Source organism: Podarcis melisellensis, assembly GCF_964234715.1.
Source record: "Podarcis melisellensis genome assembly, chromosome: 1".
Classification (NCBI taxonomy): Eukaryota; Metazoa; Chordata; class Lepidosauria; order Squamata; family Lacertidae; genus Podarcis; species Podarcis melisellensis.
Window position 1 is genome coordinate 55,633,000 of NC_138528.1, and position 15,195 is coordinate 55,648,194.

A 15,195-nucleotide genomic window follows, 5' to 3' on the forward strand; every position below is an offset into this window, starting at 1 on the left:
CTACATGGAGCCCTGGAGGATTGTGTAAACCCTGAGAACAGGTTTAGTGGGCTCATAAGGAGTACATTGAGGAAGGGGGTAGGGAGTCCCATTGAACAAATGGACCTCATTCCCTGCATGCATACCCTGCTTAGCACTACACTGATTTTCACCCATATTGAATTTGTCATCCTTTGTATGCCTAGGTCCTTAGGGCCACCATCCCCAAGTCATTTTGATGCTTGGTGGGATGACCCCACTTACAAAAGCTTACTAGACTGACAGTTGACTAGTACTTCAATATTGGTGATGGGACAGCATCCTTCACTGCACTGAGAGCAGTTAGGACAGCTTAGGGGATGTAAAACAGGCCTGGTGGGAAGAGGGAAATGACTGAGCTCAGAAGCAACAGCCAAGGTAGGCTCCCATTGCTGATCTTCCAGCATCCAAAACTGAGCCAACCACCTCCCTCTGTTCATGGTAGAGTTGGCCTTGCCTCGACCTGTGAGTCCCATTAGCTACTTAGCCCTAATTTTGTGTGTGTGCATTTGATATGATTCTCATCGATTTCTGTATTTGCCTTTGGTGAACATCAAAGGCAAATATTGTCTGATGCCTAGTTCAAAGGAGTTTATTCGCAGGTCAACAGTTCTAGGATTGCAGCCTAACCAAAGAAAGACATTATGTTGGCTTGACATGATTAACCTTTTCAGAAACCATGGCCAGTAGCTATGAAATAAATGGCTTAGAAATACTGACAAACATATTTCTTTATACTTTTAAACTAAAAAGTAGTGTTTAATGCTTGTCAGCAAGCTTCTTTTTTAAAAAAAAGTCGTTATGCTGGTATAATACTTGGGGGTAAGGAAAGAAGAAAATTACATGGTGATAAGAATAACTAAAATATGGTACTTTCTCATATCTACAAGACCCACTGTTCTATTTGTGAAGCCTGACAATGTGACGATCACTAATACCGTAACCTCAACAAGAGAGAGATAATTACATTCAGTGTCAATTCTTTGCCAGCTGGTCCTCATTTCTGATCAATGGAAAATTCTACCTTTAGCTCAAGTGCAGTACGACACAACTGGAAATACGCTATGGAGCATTTTCTTTCTCAGAACGTCAGTATTAATCATGCTTCGAAACAGGCTAATAAAACTAGCTAAACAAGGAACTGAGTCTGAGAAACAACACACCAGTTCAATTACTATATGCAGGTTCAAAGCAAGCACATGTCAGTCTCCTTGATTAGCCAAAGCAAGGTCCAGTATCCTTTCACTGGAATCAATAGGGTTACCATTTCTCTCATGACTGCCTAGCCCTTTATTTATATATCACCATCCATCTAAATGACACTTTACAAAATTATGAATAAAGGGATATAGCATTACCTTTTCACCTAGATTGCTTGTGTCCTATGTAGAGGAAACATTTGTTCTCTTCAGATAGGACCTGAACCAACAGCTTCAAATTACAAGAAACAGCCTTAAGGCTGCATACGCACAGCAGTTTATTCTAGAATCAATGCCGACTAAGTATTTGTTTTTTCCCCTACATGGTCCACACACAATCTAGATCTACTACATCTTTTTTGCCCCTGAAAAGAAACTTGAGAAACTGTTTTCATTTCAGAAACAAAACCCCATTGCAGATTGAGTCTGTATTATCCTGCAGTGTGTCTGTTTGTCACCAGGCAGTCTATGTGGAATCCACACCTGCCCAACAATGTTGTGGGAGCAGAAACTAAGATCACTACTTCCTTCATATGGAAGGAGGCGGTCCTTGACGTACTGCAGTCCTGGGTGATTCCAGATTGAGAAAAATGGCACTTTTGTGCAACAAACTTTTTAGTGTGTGTGACAAAGGGGGGTACCCCCAAGAAAGCCTCTCACACCCCTTTTGCTGCCCAACTGCAACACAACAGGCCTGCAGTACTGCCAGTGGGTCTTCCTCTCCAGCAGTTGCTGCTACCACCCTCCCTCTTACTTCTGTAACACAGATGGGAAGAACTGGTGATGAACTAAAGCAATGACTTTTTTAAAGGTTCTGAGCCAATGCCCCAGCACTCCTCAGTCCAACCTGTGCCTTTGTGGTTTACTCAGAGTGTAGCAGCCACCCAAATTTTCTCTGAGTCTCTTCCAAACCTCAGAAGAGTGTGCTGGTCACTTATAATTCCAGTCCTAAACTCCCAGTAGATGGAATACCAAGCGTCCAGGCACATGAGGATTCTAAAACCCTGAGGTTGACGAACATACACATTTCAACAGTCAAATTAGGAAACTATTAGAACTATTAGAAACTAGTAGGAAAGGGGAAAGCAGGGTACAAACAGAGTACAAAATAAACCCAAGCACTATGGCTCTAAAACTGAACCAATCCTAGTCTATTCGTTACTCTCGTCATTCAAGTTTACTCACAAAGAATCAGCAAGACTGGACAGCTTCATGGAAGATCCTATCATGGAACCCTGGTGCTGGAAAGGGAACTGTATCCCCTGATGATTGGAGGGGAAATTGCTGCAAGAAGTAGCTCAGCTTTTTAAAAGCTCTTTTCCTGCTCATGGTGTATGCCTTGGTTCTTTCTCCACTTCCTCAGGTAGGCTGTCTTGCACACGAAGATGCCTAGCACGAGATATGTGATGACTTGGCTTAGGGAAATGGTGAGCATCTCAGTCCTTTCTTTAAAGTGTGTATGCAACCTAAGACTAAACATCAGGGACTCAGCTACATTAGTAAAGAAAAAGCATTTTAACTGCACTTTAACACTGTGACACCAGATGGCACCATGGAGTTCTGTCTTTCAGCAACGTGATTTCCCATTATGAGGTCCACAACACATTTTCCTGAAATGTTTTTTTGATGTCTCTAGATCCAGCCCAGGAAAAACTTTCTGAGGGTATAAAATTGGGCTGCCTTAGAAAGTGGTAGACTCTGCTCTGTTAGAGGCTGGATGGCCACCTATCAGGGTGGTCACTAGGTGAAGTACATTCCAGTTCTTTGATCCTATTATTAATATATGCATATGGAGGATCATGCAATGATATGAGTAGCACTGCACTGAGTCCATGGTAGTCTAAATGAGGTTTACTGTCTCATCTATTGTTTGTGAGGACAAGGCCTAAGAGAAAGCTTAGCTACATGGCGGGCTCACTTGCTTCTGTTTGATGTTCCATTTGTTTGTATTGCCCTCAGCATATGATTAGTGCTCCATGCATTGGAAACACATCTTTGATATCCACATGGGTTTTCCTAGCATGGCTGGGCTCATTCTGAGACAAGGCTGTTCACTACCCTTTTCCAAAGTTCTTGCTGCTGATTCTCCTGCCCTGTGGGCTATATCTTGTGAATTAACTATTGCAGGCTGTGACTCTGCTTGATAGAGCAAGCTCTGTTCATGCAGATGGTGCACATTGGACACGGATTACAGATGTTTCCTAGTGGCAGTGATGCATAGAAAATTAGTAATGCAGGAAAGCCCATATAGACCTCTGCTTCTAAATGAAATGGGTAGGCCTATATCTTATCTGTATGAATAGCAGCTGCTTGAGTGCTCCACGGTATGAATGAACACTGCGTGAACTCAGAGCCTGTCAGCACCCTCGTCAATGTCACATCTCTCTTGTTTTCCATCTGGCACACTTGCTAGTTACTTATACTGCAAATGTTGGCCGCTTTGGGGGTACCTTTCCAAGGTCCAGAGCTGGTTGTTTCCAAGACTTCCTCTTTGTTTGTATTCTTTTGCTCCCTTTGATATGGTTTGTGGAAAGATCTGTGGGTCCACAGGAAGCCCTGAAAGGGAGTTGCTACTAAGGCAATAAATTGTCCCATTAATGCAAGCTTTTCCCTAACAAGGCTGCAATCCTAAATATGCCTACTCAAAGGTAAGTGTCACTGAATTCAATACGGCTTACTCCCAGGTAAGTGGGCTAGAAGTATGAGAAAGAAGACAATAAGTCATGGTCCACTTATTTTAAAGAACTTATCTCCCTTTTTACAGTTCTTTATCTTTAAATCATCAGAGAACTGACCTTTCTGATTGCCCTTCATTTTTTTTATATAAGATATTTATTAACATTTCCCAAGTTTTATAAAACACAAAAATCACACAAAAAGACACAAAAAGTATAAAAAAGAAAAAAGAAAATCAAAAAGAGAAACAAACAAAAATCACATGTATAATTTCATTCCCTTATATTCGTGAAAATAACTTTCCCGACCTCCTCATACCTCTCCTTACTGCATTCCATTCTCTAATTAGTTTGTCTTCAACAAATCCTTCCCTTAGTTTAGATTAAACTTCTTGACAATTCTTTCCATATTACATAATGATTACAGCTAGCAACCCCTTAATTTCTGAATCAGCATCATCTTAACATTCAATAATTTTACAATATTTCTTAAGATAATCTTTAAATTTCTTCCAGTCTTCTTCCGCAGTCTCTTTCCCCTGTTCTCGGATTCTGCCAGTCATCTCTGCCAGTCCCATATAGTCTATAACTTTCATCTGCCATTCTTCCACGGTGGGTAATTCTTCTGTCTTCCAATACTTTGCAATGAGTATTCTTGCTGCTGTTGTAGCATACATGAAAAAAGTCCTATCCTTCTTTAACCCCAATTGGCCGACCATACCCAGGAGAAAGGCCTCTGGTTTCTTTAAGAAGGTATATTTAAGTACCTTTTTCATTTCATTATAAATCTTCTCCCAGAAAGCTTTAATCCTTGGGCACGTCCACCAAAGGTGAAAGAATGTTCCTTCTGTTTCTTTACATTTCCAGCATTTATTGTCAGACAAGTGGTATATTTTTGCAAGCTTGACTGGGGTCATGTACCACCTATAAATCATTTTCATAATATTTTCTTTTAAGGCATTACATGCCGTAAATTTTATACCGGTGGTCCATAACCGTTCCCAGTCTTCAAACATAATGTTATGACCAATATCTTGTGCCCACTTGATCATGGCTGATTTAACTGTTTCATCCTGCGTATTCCATTCTCTGATTGCCCTTCAAATAGGAGACTGGGCAATAGCCCATGTGATCACCACAAATCATATTTCGCTTGCCAAATACTCTTTTGAGGTCTGAGTAGCCCCACTTTAGTACACTTAATGGGCAGTTATTCTGAAGCAAAAACAACAGCAGCAGCAACACCCCACTATCCTTGGGAAATGTTTTGGCTGGGCAGATATCCCTATCTGTGAGCTAGGCTGTGAGAAAGCAGAGATGACATGATAAAGGGGGAGAAGGAGAAAGGGAGACCAATAATGGTCAAAAACATCTACCTCGGTATGTTTATAGGTCTTTGCACCATATGGTTAAACTGAAATGCTATGCACTGGAATTGCTTAAAAAATAACATACCCTCTAACATTCTTCCAGTGAAAATAGGGACATCCCATTCCATAATGATAATTTTACTATTTATACACCACACATCTTACTGGTTTGCCCCAGCACTCTGGGCAGCTTGCAACATATATAAAAACATAATAAAACGTTAAACGTTTTAAAAAAACCTTCCTTATACAGAATTGCCTTCTGACAATTGGGGGTTGGATAATTCCATACCCTCCAACATTTATCCAATGAAAATAGGGACACCCTAAGGAAAAGCAGGACATTCTGGGATCAAATCAGAAACCAGAGGGCTTCTCTAAATCAGAAATTGGAAAATATGGACACTTGGAGGGTCTGAAATAAAAATAAAATATTGGAAAATCCAGTTGTGTGAGGATTCTTTTAATATGGTGAGTGTGAAAGAGGAAACCATGGGTGAATGGGAGATTGGGTCTTGGCAAAGGACAGTTCTGGTGGCCTGTTGGGATCGCCTGGTAGGGAGCCAGTAATGGGAAAGTTTGCAAACTTAATCTCCAGCTCTGCAGTGAACTAATCCTCCTGCATTGACATTAATCTTTTCAGCAGAGATCAAAGAACCCTTCTTATCTTTCAGTTTGATCACTGAGCCAGAAAACACAGCGCTGGTCTTTGGTCTTTGCTGGTTGTATAAATAAGGAGATGCCAATATCTTTGCTGGGAAGTGAATTTGCCAGTCCCTATCCAAGACTTGGGTTAGGCATCTACCACTTAGTGCTCATTTGTGGCTCTCTGACATGCAGCAAACTCTGTAGATGCCTTTGAACCAGAATGTTATTACTTCATTTGTAATCTTTATCCTGTTCTTTCTTACAAAAACATTATGAAATAGATTATTATAAGACCCATATTAGAGAAAGCGAAACTGCAATTGAGAAAGTGGTTTGCCTAAGGCCACCCAGTGTGGTGATGGCTTAGCAGAGGAATTCTATCCATGGAGAAATCTATATAAGAGGCCCCCAATAATCATTTGCTTCATTACTTCAGATTTGGGGAGGGAGTGGCCTAGATGGGGCTTGGATCCCGTACCTTTTTTGATGCCCACCTTAGTGTCGTTTTTTAAAAATCTTTATTGGGTAGCATGATTTGCCTAAAACTGGGTGGAGTAAGGGTGTGGGTTTTGTGGATTTCATTAAAAGTCCCCTACACACTTTCCAATGATACTTTGAGTGGCAATTTCCCATGACATACATTACAGTGGTACCTCAGGTTAAATACTTAATTCGTTCCAGAGGTCCGTTCTTAACCTGAAACTGTTCTTAACCTGAAGCACCACTTTAGCTAATGGGGCCTCCTGCTGCCGCTACCGCACAATTTCTGTTCTCATCCTGAAGCAAAGTCCCGAGGTACTATTTATGGGTTAGCGGGGTCTGTAACCCAAAGCTTATGTAACCCGAGGTACCACTGTACTTTCTGTCTGTGAACACATCCATCTCAAGTGCATATTTTTGTTGAAGCAGAGATTGTTCAACTGGACACTGAATAACCACCTACACAATAAGTAGACATTCTATTAACAGGTATCATTATTTAGCACACCCAAAGCTACATTGCAAGACCAAAAGACTTCCCCACACCACCACCCAGTTCAGAGCCTGGCATGAAACTTGATGTGCACATGCAGTTTTTGCACACATGGGCCAAATCCTCAATTGCAAAGGATGATGGACCTTTGCTGATGAACCTCTGCAAAAGGACGTAAAAGACAGCCTAAGTGGGCAGTGGAACCAAAGTTTGAATAAAAGAGTTTCTGCACCTGTAGAGGTGACATGATAGCAGTTTATAAAATGATGCATGGCATAGAGAAAGTAGATAGAGAACAGGTTTTTTCCATCTCTCGTAACACTAGAATTCATTGACAGCCAATGAAGCTGAATGTTAGAAGATTCAGGACTTCTTCATGCAGCGCATATTTAAACTATCGAACAAGTTAATAGCTCACAGGTGGAGAGCATGGGGGCGTTAGGTCCTTTAGGAAGCACAGATGAGATAGGGCAATTGTACTGGATGCTATTGTAAATAGGAACTCAATACAACATTATGAATCTTAGCACTCAAGACTAAATAGTCTGCAGAACAGAACAGTGTGGGGGCAGCTATTCATATTGTTACCCAGGATTCAGCAAAACACTGGAAGACCTTGGTGCTGTGATTGGAGTCCTAAATCTCATTTCTCTTTCATTTTGAAAAGCATTGAGAGGGCATGCCATCTATGTCATCTTAAGTCAACTGGACTGCCCAGTGTAATCAGTTCCTGATAGTTTCACAACAAGAATCCCAACTAGGATGACCACTAGATGCAAATAATTTCAGCAGGAGAAGCTAGGGATGCGAGTCATGCAGCAACACAGAGGACATTCATATTTCTTCAAATTTCCTAATGATGCCTCAGTCTAGGAGACCATGGCTTCTCTAACTCCCTTCATTCCTAGTTTTGTCACCCACCACCTCTGGCAAGTACACCTGGAGTCCTGGAAAAGAGGGTGGATGAGACTACTGGGTGGGAGAAGCTGTGGCTGCTTAGTCCCATACCACATTGGGGACTTAAAGACATGTGAATGTTCCCTGGATAGGATGCAACTTGTCAAGTCCAGCTTTTTCTCAGTCCTGAGCAAATGAGATGCATCTGCATTTTGCTGCACAAAGCACACCTGAAACCTCCTGCCTCTCTGGGATGACATCTTTTAAAACTCTGTGCTTCTCCACTTCACTTATAAGTGGTCAGGAAGCAACTCAAGGAAGTTGAACTTTAAATGTGTGAAGCCTTCATGCTATTTCCTTTGAGACAAAAGCATCCGTAGATAAGCCTCTTTGAACTGCCTTTAAACAATGCGAGGAAGAGGGATTGTTCAAGGCCTAGGATGCAGGTGTGCCTTCCCCCACATCCTATAACCAAACTTCTAGTAAACATAATTAAAGACAAAAAGGAGCCTGTGTGTTCTGCTGGTTGTCCAATTGCAGGACACCTGTAAAGGGAAGCGGAACATGCACTGGAATGAATACAGAGCAGTTCTAACTATAAACACAAACACCGGGCAAATTCCTTTTCTTCTTGGCCATCATCAAACAGGAAACGAGACACAGCTGTGTAGAGAATTGGCAAGTTGGTACGTGTATTTAGCATGAACAGAAAGTTTTCCACAGGTAATTTTATAAGGCAGGTTTTTGGCATCAGTTCGCATTGCTTGGTAACCGGATTCTTTTCCTTGGACAGCATGCTAGAGAATGTACTTTAAATATATGAACAGCAGTCAGACTTTCAATAGTGCCGTCCCTCCGAGGACTTTCAAGAGATGAGTTTCATTTGTGATGACAGGCATCTCTGGCAGGCAAAGCTTTCACGTTGCTTTGGAGATGAGCTGAAAGAGAAGGTCCTCCTAAGTTATACTGAATGATGTCCACGGGGAATATGCAGAACCCTCTTGGAGGCTTGGCACTGCTGAAAGCACTTGGTCAGGAGACCACTGTGGTGTTATGGATAACATGTTAGAGTTGAGAGATCCCTGTTCAGGTCCTTGCTCAACCATGAAGCTTGCTGGGTTATCTTGGGATAGAAGTATCTCAGTTTAACCTACTAACCAGCCTATGTTCACGGTGGAGCAAGGACAGGATGCAAATGTGTGATAAAGACATAGATTTGACTTTGCTATTGGCATACATCAAGGAAGAAGACCTTAGATGACTAAGTTTAGACTTTAGAGCTGCTCAAAGTACCTGCTCGTGTGGAGGAGCTGAACAGATAGCTATGCTGGCTTCAAGGTCTGTGGCCAACAGACATGATCCTACTTCTTCACACATTTCTGAGTATGTAAAGTGCTATATGCTGGTGGCAGTTCACTCCATAAGCAACCTAGCAGCTACCTTCTGCACCAACTACAGCCTCCAGACCAACCTCCAAGGGTAGTCTCATACAGAGTGCATTGTAGTAATCCAACCATGAAGCTACCAGTGCATGGGCAGTTGTGGTTGATCTAGGCAAGGCTGTCACCATCTTACCAACCAAAGTTAGAAAGGCACTCCTAGCCACCGAGGACACCTGCATCTCCAGTGACAGCTGCATTCAGAGTACCAACAAACTATACACTAGTTCCTTCAGTGGGAGTGTGACCCCACCCAGGGCAGGTAACTTAGCAGCTTCCTGAACACAGAAACCAGTGACCCACAGAGCTTCTATCTTGTGATGATTCAGACTCGGTTTATTAGCCCTCATCCATCCCAGCAGTGCACCTTCTCAGGCATTCCCAGTTGAGATGTTAAAGAGAAATTAGAGTTGAGTATCACCAGCATACTGATGACACTTTGCTTCCCAACACCTAATGCAGGCTTCGTCAACCTCGGCCCCCCAGATGTTTTCGGTCTACAACTCCCATGATCCCTAGCTAGCAGGACCAGTGGTCAGGGATGGTGGGAATTGTAGTCTCAAAACATCTGGAGGGCCGAGGTTGAGGAAGCCTGGCCTAATGATTGCTCTGAGCATCATGTAGATGCTAAATATCAACAAAGGCAATATAGTGCCCTGTGTGGCAGAGAAGCACTCATCCAGTGTGGCCTTCTGGAACCACCCCCAGAGGAGTGCAGACCAGAACTACTGCAGAACAGTGCCCCTGATATCCATCTCCATTAGATGATCCAGGACACCATGGTCAATGGTATCAGAAGCTGATGAGAGATCTTGTAAGAGCAACAGGACCACATTCTCCCCACCCCTCTCTTTATAGAGGCCATCCATCAGGGCAATCAAAGCAGATTCAGTCCTGGATCTGGGTGTGAACCAAGATTGGAATGGGCCTAGATTATCAGTTTCCTCCAAGGATGCCTGCTGCTCCCTTACTGTAGTACATACAGGTGAAGTCTGGTTAAGCATCTGCAGTGGGAAGAATGGTCAAACTATGTGTGATGGCATTCATGTCTTTAGCTCTGGAGTAAGTGCTTTAAGAGTGGAGGGAGGGGGCAGAGCTGGTATGAAAGAGGAGATGAAGATAAATGAGGACCATGGCATAAGGGGAAGGTGGCTGACACAGTCCTGATCAGAGTTAAGACCCTTTGCACCAGCTATTTGCAGTAAGAGGAAAACTATTTGTCTTCCAAATGAAAACAGCTACTTTGAGCATGCTTTTTAAAAAGTGCCAAAAAGGGAGAGAATAATTTGCTCCTCTTATACGTACACATACAAATTGGTCTAATTTCCAGTCCTCTTCACACCACAAGGATCACAATTCCCAGAGGTTTAGTGCAAGAGGAGCAAGTCAAGTGCAATTTAGCAGCACGCTAACCCAAAGCAAGCTCCTAGTGTGCTGCTAAATTGCACTTGACTTGCTCCTCTTGCAATATTTTCTTGTAAGGCACTTTGAAGACACTTTCTTGAAAAGCAGAATAAAACTTATTTTGACAAAATAATAAAAGCAGGTCCTAGCCAGGTCTACTCAGAACTGAGTCCCACTAAATTCATTGAGGCTTACTCCCAGGTAGGTGGGGGTCAGGATTGTAGCTTGTTAGTCAGTTTGCATTCTTGTCCAGCAAATCTGCAGCTGTGGTGAATGAATTGAAACTAAACCTACCTTTCCTTCTCGCTATCATAATTTAACATTATGTATATTGATTGACCTAAGGAAATCTACAATTATACGAATCTAAGGCTGCAATACTAAGGAGACATCCATAAGCTCACACTGCGAGGTGAAGCTTCCTAATCAATACTGACTAGGAAAAATGTCTGCAAATGCTAATCGTGACATGCAATACTTAGATCAGATTTCAATAAAATAGCCTGGCATTTAAAGTACAATGGTTTTGAAAGGGACCAGACTGGTTCTTCAAGCAACCAGAGAAAAAACACATTTGACATTGCAAAAAAACACATTTCATTGCAGTCTGTTTTGCAGGACAATCTGAAATGGTACAGGCAGTGAAGTGGTAGACAATCCCTACCAGGGTAAGAGGATAATGCATATTTTTCCCTCCACATTTTTAAACCCCCCTCCATTACTTATGACAGCTCCAGGAAATGGTCCTAGTCCTCAAGCCTCTCAGAGAAGCAGGGTTTGGGGGTTCAGTAAATCCAATGCCTCTTCTACCTGACTCCCCACCCCTCACCCCCTGGTATGCTGTGTTTCAGGGCTTAATGCCAGCTTCTGTAGACCTACACCTGAAAAACCTTTCATGGACAACAGGGGCCTCTGCAGTGACATGTCTCCTCATTGCTACCTGAACTCTTATCCCCTAGTGGGGAGGCACCTTCACCCAAATCCTAACACCCTCTAGCCAGCACATCTAGGGATTAAGATTGCTCAGCCCGACATTATCATCATTATTTCTATTTTTAAAGAAAGAATGTTGCACAACAACTACTAACTAGTTATCAGCACTACCACTACCACCCCTGAATCTTGGATCGAAGACATTTGCAGCGGTGTGATTCAGCTGTGCGATTTTGTTATTTTAAAGCATTTGACTTATTACCCTTAAGAGACAAAATATTTCAAGAGAGATTCCATTTCCCCTCCTTCTCACGTCCAATCCTCGTTTACATCCGCAAGCATCCATGCTACAAACAGGACAGATATACATGAGCAAAGCCCTAAAGTAAAGCATTTACAACCCCCTCCCCCTCTATTGAATTCAGAAGACAGCACAAAAATCCTCAGCCCACACAATCGATTATCTCACTTTATCAAGCCACACTCCTTGTTAGTCATTCAGCTAGATGGACTGCGGCCATCATGTTCTAAAGTGTAGCTCTTACAGTTCATGAATGTCTTGCCATTCACTCCCCTCCTTCCTCCATTTGGATTCACACTTCATTAGCTGCTGAATGTTTATTCCCCAGGGGATCCTTCTCTTCTCTTTGGTTGACCCCTGAGCCGCTCCCTCTTTATTCCGCTTCTCTGCCAGCCCTGGGAAAATTGAAGTAATTGTGACCTGAGATGGTAGCAAGAACACTAAATCACCATGGGGTGCGGGGCAGTCTCTTCTTAGCCCAAAGTTTGATGACTAATGACAACAGGCACTCCCAAATGGTTGCTATAGCCAGGTGGGATTCAACCACATGCTGGCAAATCTAGGTTGCACAATTATAATGGATTGGGAGGTCTTGAACAATGAACCTGCTCCCCCCAAAATACAGAACTTTTTGTGATAAAGAGACAGGAAAATACCCTGGAAAGTGTGGGATAACTCTCGCTTTGGTGCAACGCCATCTAGCCTTCCAGCAAGTAAATCAGAATGAGTGTTCATTAAATAGCCAGTTGTGCCTCATCTCCCTGCAAACAAATCAGGATAAATGCTCCATAAACAGGTCATCTGAAAGTGCTCTATAACTCTGGTGGAAAAAGAAGGCCAGTTCCACCAAAGGCAGTGCTAGCTGTCAGAGATGAACTGTCCTCCAGACCTCTCCAGTGGCTGGACCTTCCCTCCTGCTCGTTTTGCACCACAACAGTTAACTTTCTTCAACTGACCAAAAATGTCTTCCATCACGGTGGGTTTCCACCCATGCTGCCCCCCCCCATTAAGTTCTCTTTTGCAAACCACTAACTTGAGAGTAGTCTCACCAATTTCAGCTAAGTTATTCAGGAAGCAGGTGGTTTGAAGAATTCAAAACAACTATGTCAGGATGCAGGTGGTGCTGTGGTCTAAACCACAGAGCCTAGGGCTTGCTGATCAGAAGGTTGGCAGTTCAAACGGGTGAGCTCCCGTTGCTCAGTCCCTGCTCCTGCCAACCTAGCAGTTCAAAAGCACTTCAAATTGCAAGTAGATTAATATGTACCACTCCGACGGGAAGGTAAACTGTGTTTCCATGCACTGCTCTGGTTTGCCAGAAGTTGTTTAGTCATGCTGGCCACATGACCCGGAAGCTGTCTGCGGACAAACGCCAGCTCCCTTGGCCTATACAGCGTGATGAAAGCACAACCCCAGAGTCGTCCGTGACTGGACCTAATGGTCAGGGCTACCTTTACCTTTATGTCAAGAAAACATTTCCATGCATGCTATGCCTCTCATGCACAAAAAAAAATACATCTTATGCTTTTTAGCCTCTGCTAAAATTTGAGAATGCAGCAATTAAAATGCAACAATTAAAATGCATCCTTGTAACAGCAAGAAATCAGGAGTCCCACACGCATACACCAGTTTTTGTCAAAGTTTGGATAAGTACCACTGAATTCAGTGGGATTTGCTCTCAGGGAAATCTTGGCCTCACTCTCACGGTCTTGTGGGACATAGCCCTGTCTCATTTATAGTGGCAGAACAAGTTTGAAAGACAGCTGATGATAGTTCAGTTCAGCCACCTGCATCAAGGCAGGCACCCTCCCATTTAATTAGAGCAAAACAGACCAGTGAATGGACTGAGAAGGAGGAATGAAAGCCTAGGAACTGATTAAGGCTGTAAGGCTGCACATTTACCTGGTGTTAAACCCCATAGATAGAGTATAATTGGACTCATCATTATCATTTTTAAAAATTATATGGCAACCCATCAAGGAAAGCTATCTAAGCAGTTTACAGAATAAATAAGATTTACTTCTGAGTGCTGTAAATTCAGCAGCTGGAACTGGGGAAGTTAAAAAAATGGTGACATAAAGCAGCATAAAGGAGAATTTTTGGCTCTCCGGATGTTGTTAAACTATTATTACTACTACTACTACTATTACTATTATTTATTAAATTTCCATACCACCCTTCATCTGAGGAGCACATGGTGGTTTACAATATAAAAACACAAAAAGATATAACATAGTAACAAACCAAAACAATAATCCCCTTGTTATGTATTCAGTGGCCTATGTTTGCCTGAGCTTGAGTCTGGACTAAGAATTCTGAGCCCCTGTGTTCTGATTTGATACATGATATCCAATCACAGAACATTTCAGGATTTGGGCCTCTGTCATTGGCCCTTAAACTCTGAGTTAGGATTTGCAGCTTGGAAGTTTAGACAGCCAATCACGTTGGGTGTTGGTGTGGCCCAGGCCTTCAGAAGTATCGTATTTTTCGCTCCATAGGACGCACTTTTTCCCCTCTTAAAAACTAAGGGGAAAAGTCTGTGCATCCTATGGAGCGAATGCAGGGGGGAGGCAGGCAGGAAAAGCCCCCAAGAGCCGAACAACAAGCTTTGTGCGGCTCTTGCGGGCTTTTCCCCAGGAGGGAGAAGGGATCACCGCTCCCCAATCTGTTCTGGAGGCTGGGGTCGGGGGAAGCTCGGGCTTCCCCCAGCCCTGCAGCTAAAATAGAGAAGCCTGAAGCCCCCGGAGGGCAGCACGAACTGCCGCTGTGCTCCGAGGGTTTCAGGCAGCTATTCGCAAGCCTTCGGAGCGCAGTGCTGTGCTCCGAAGGCTTGCAGATAGCTGCCTGAAGCCTGGAGAGTGGGAGGGGTCGGTGCACACCGATCCCTCTTGCTCTCCAGGCTTGGCTTCACTGGAGAGGCACTGCACAGTTTTCCCTCTCTGCACAGCTCCCCTTCAGCAAAGTGGAAGGAGAAATGGAAGGGGCTCCGTTTCTCCTATCGCTTCGCTGAAGGGGGCTGAGCAGAGAAGGGGATAATTTTTTTCCTGTTCTCCCCCTCCTATGGTCTGGTGCATCCTATGGTCCGGTGTGTCCTATAGAGCGAAAAATATGGTATATATAAGCAGTTGTTTTGCCTCTGTTGTTCAGTTCTGTTAGTTTATTAAAGGTTATTGCTGTTCTCATTGTGTCTTGCCTCATGGTACCCCACCTACAATTCACCCCTCATACACTACAACTCCCCTAGGCACTGGCCAACCTTCCTGGGTTTCATAGGAGCTGTAGTTTAGCAACATACAGTCAAAGCTTCCCCACACCTGGTATTAAGGCTTCCTTCACCTTTA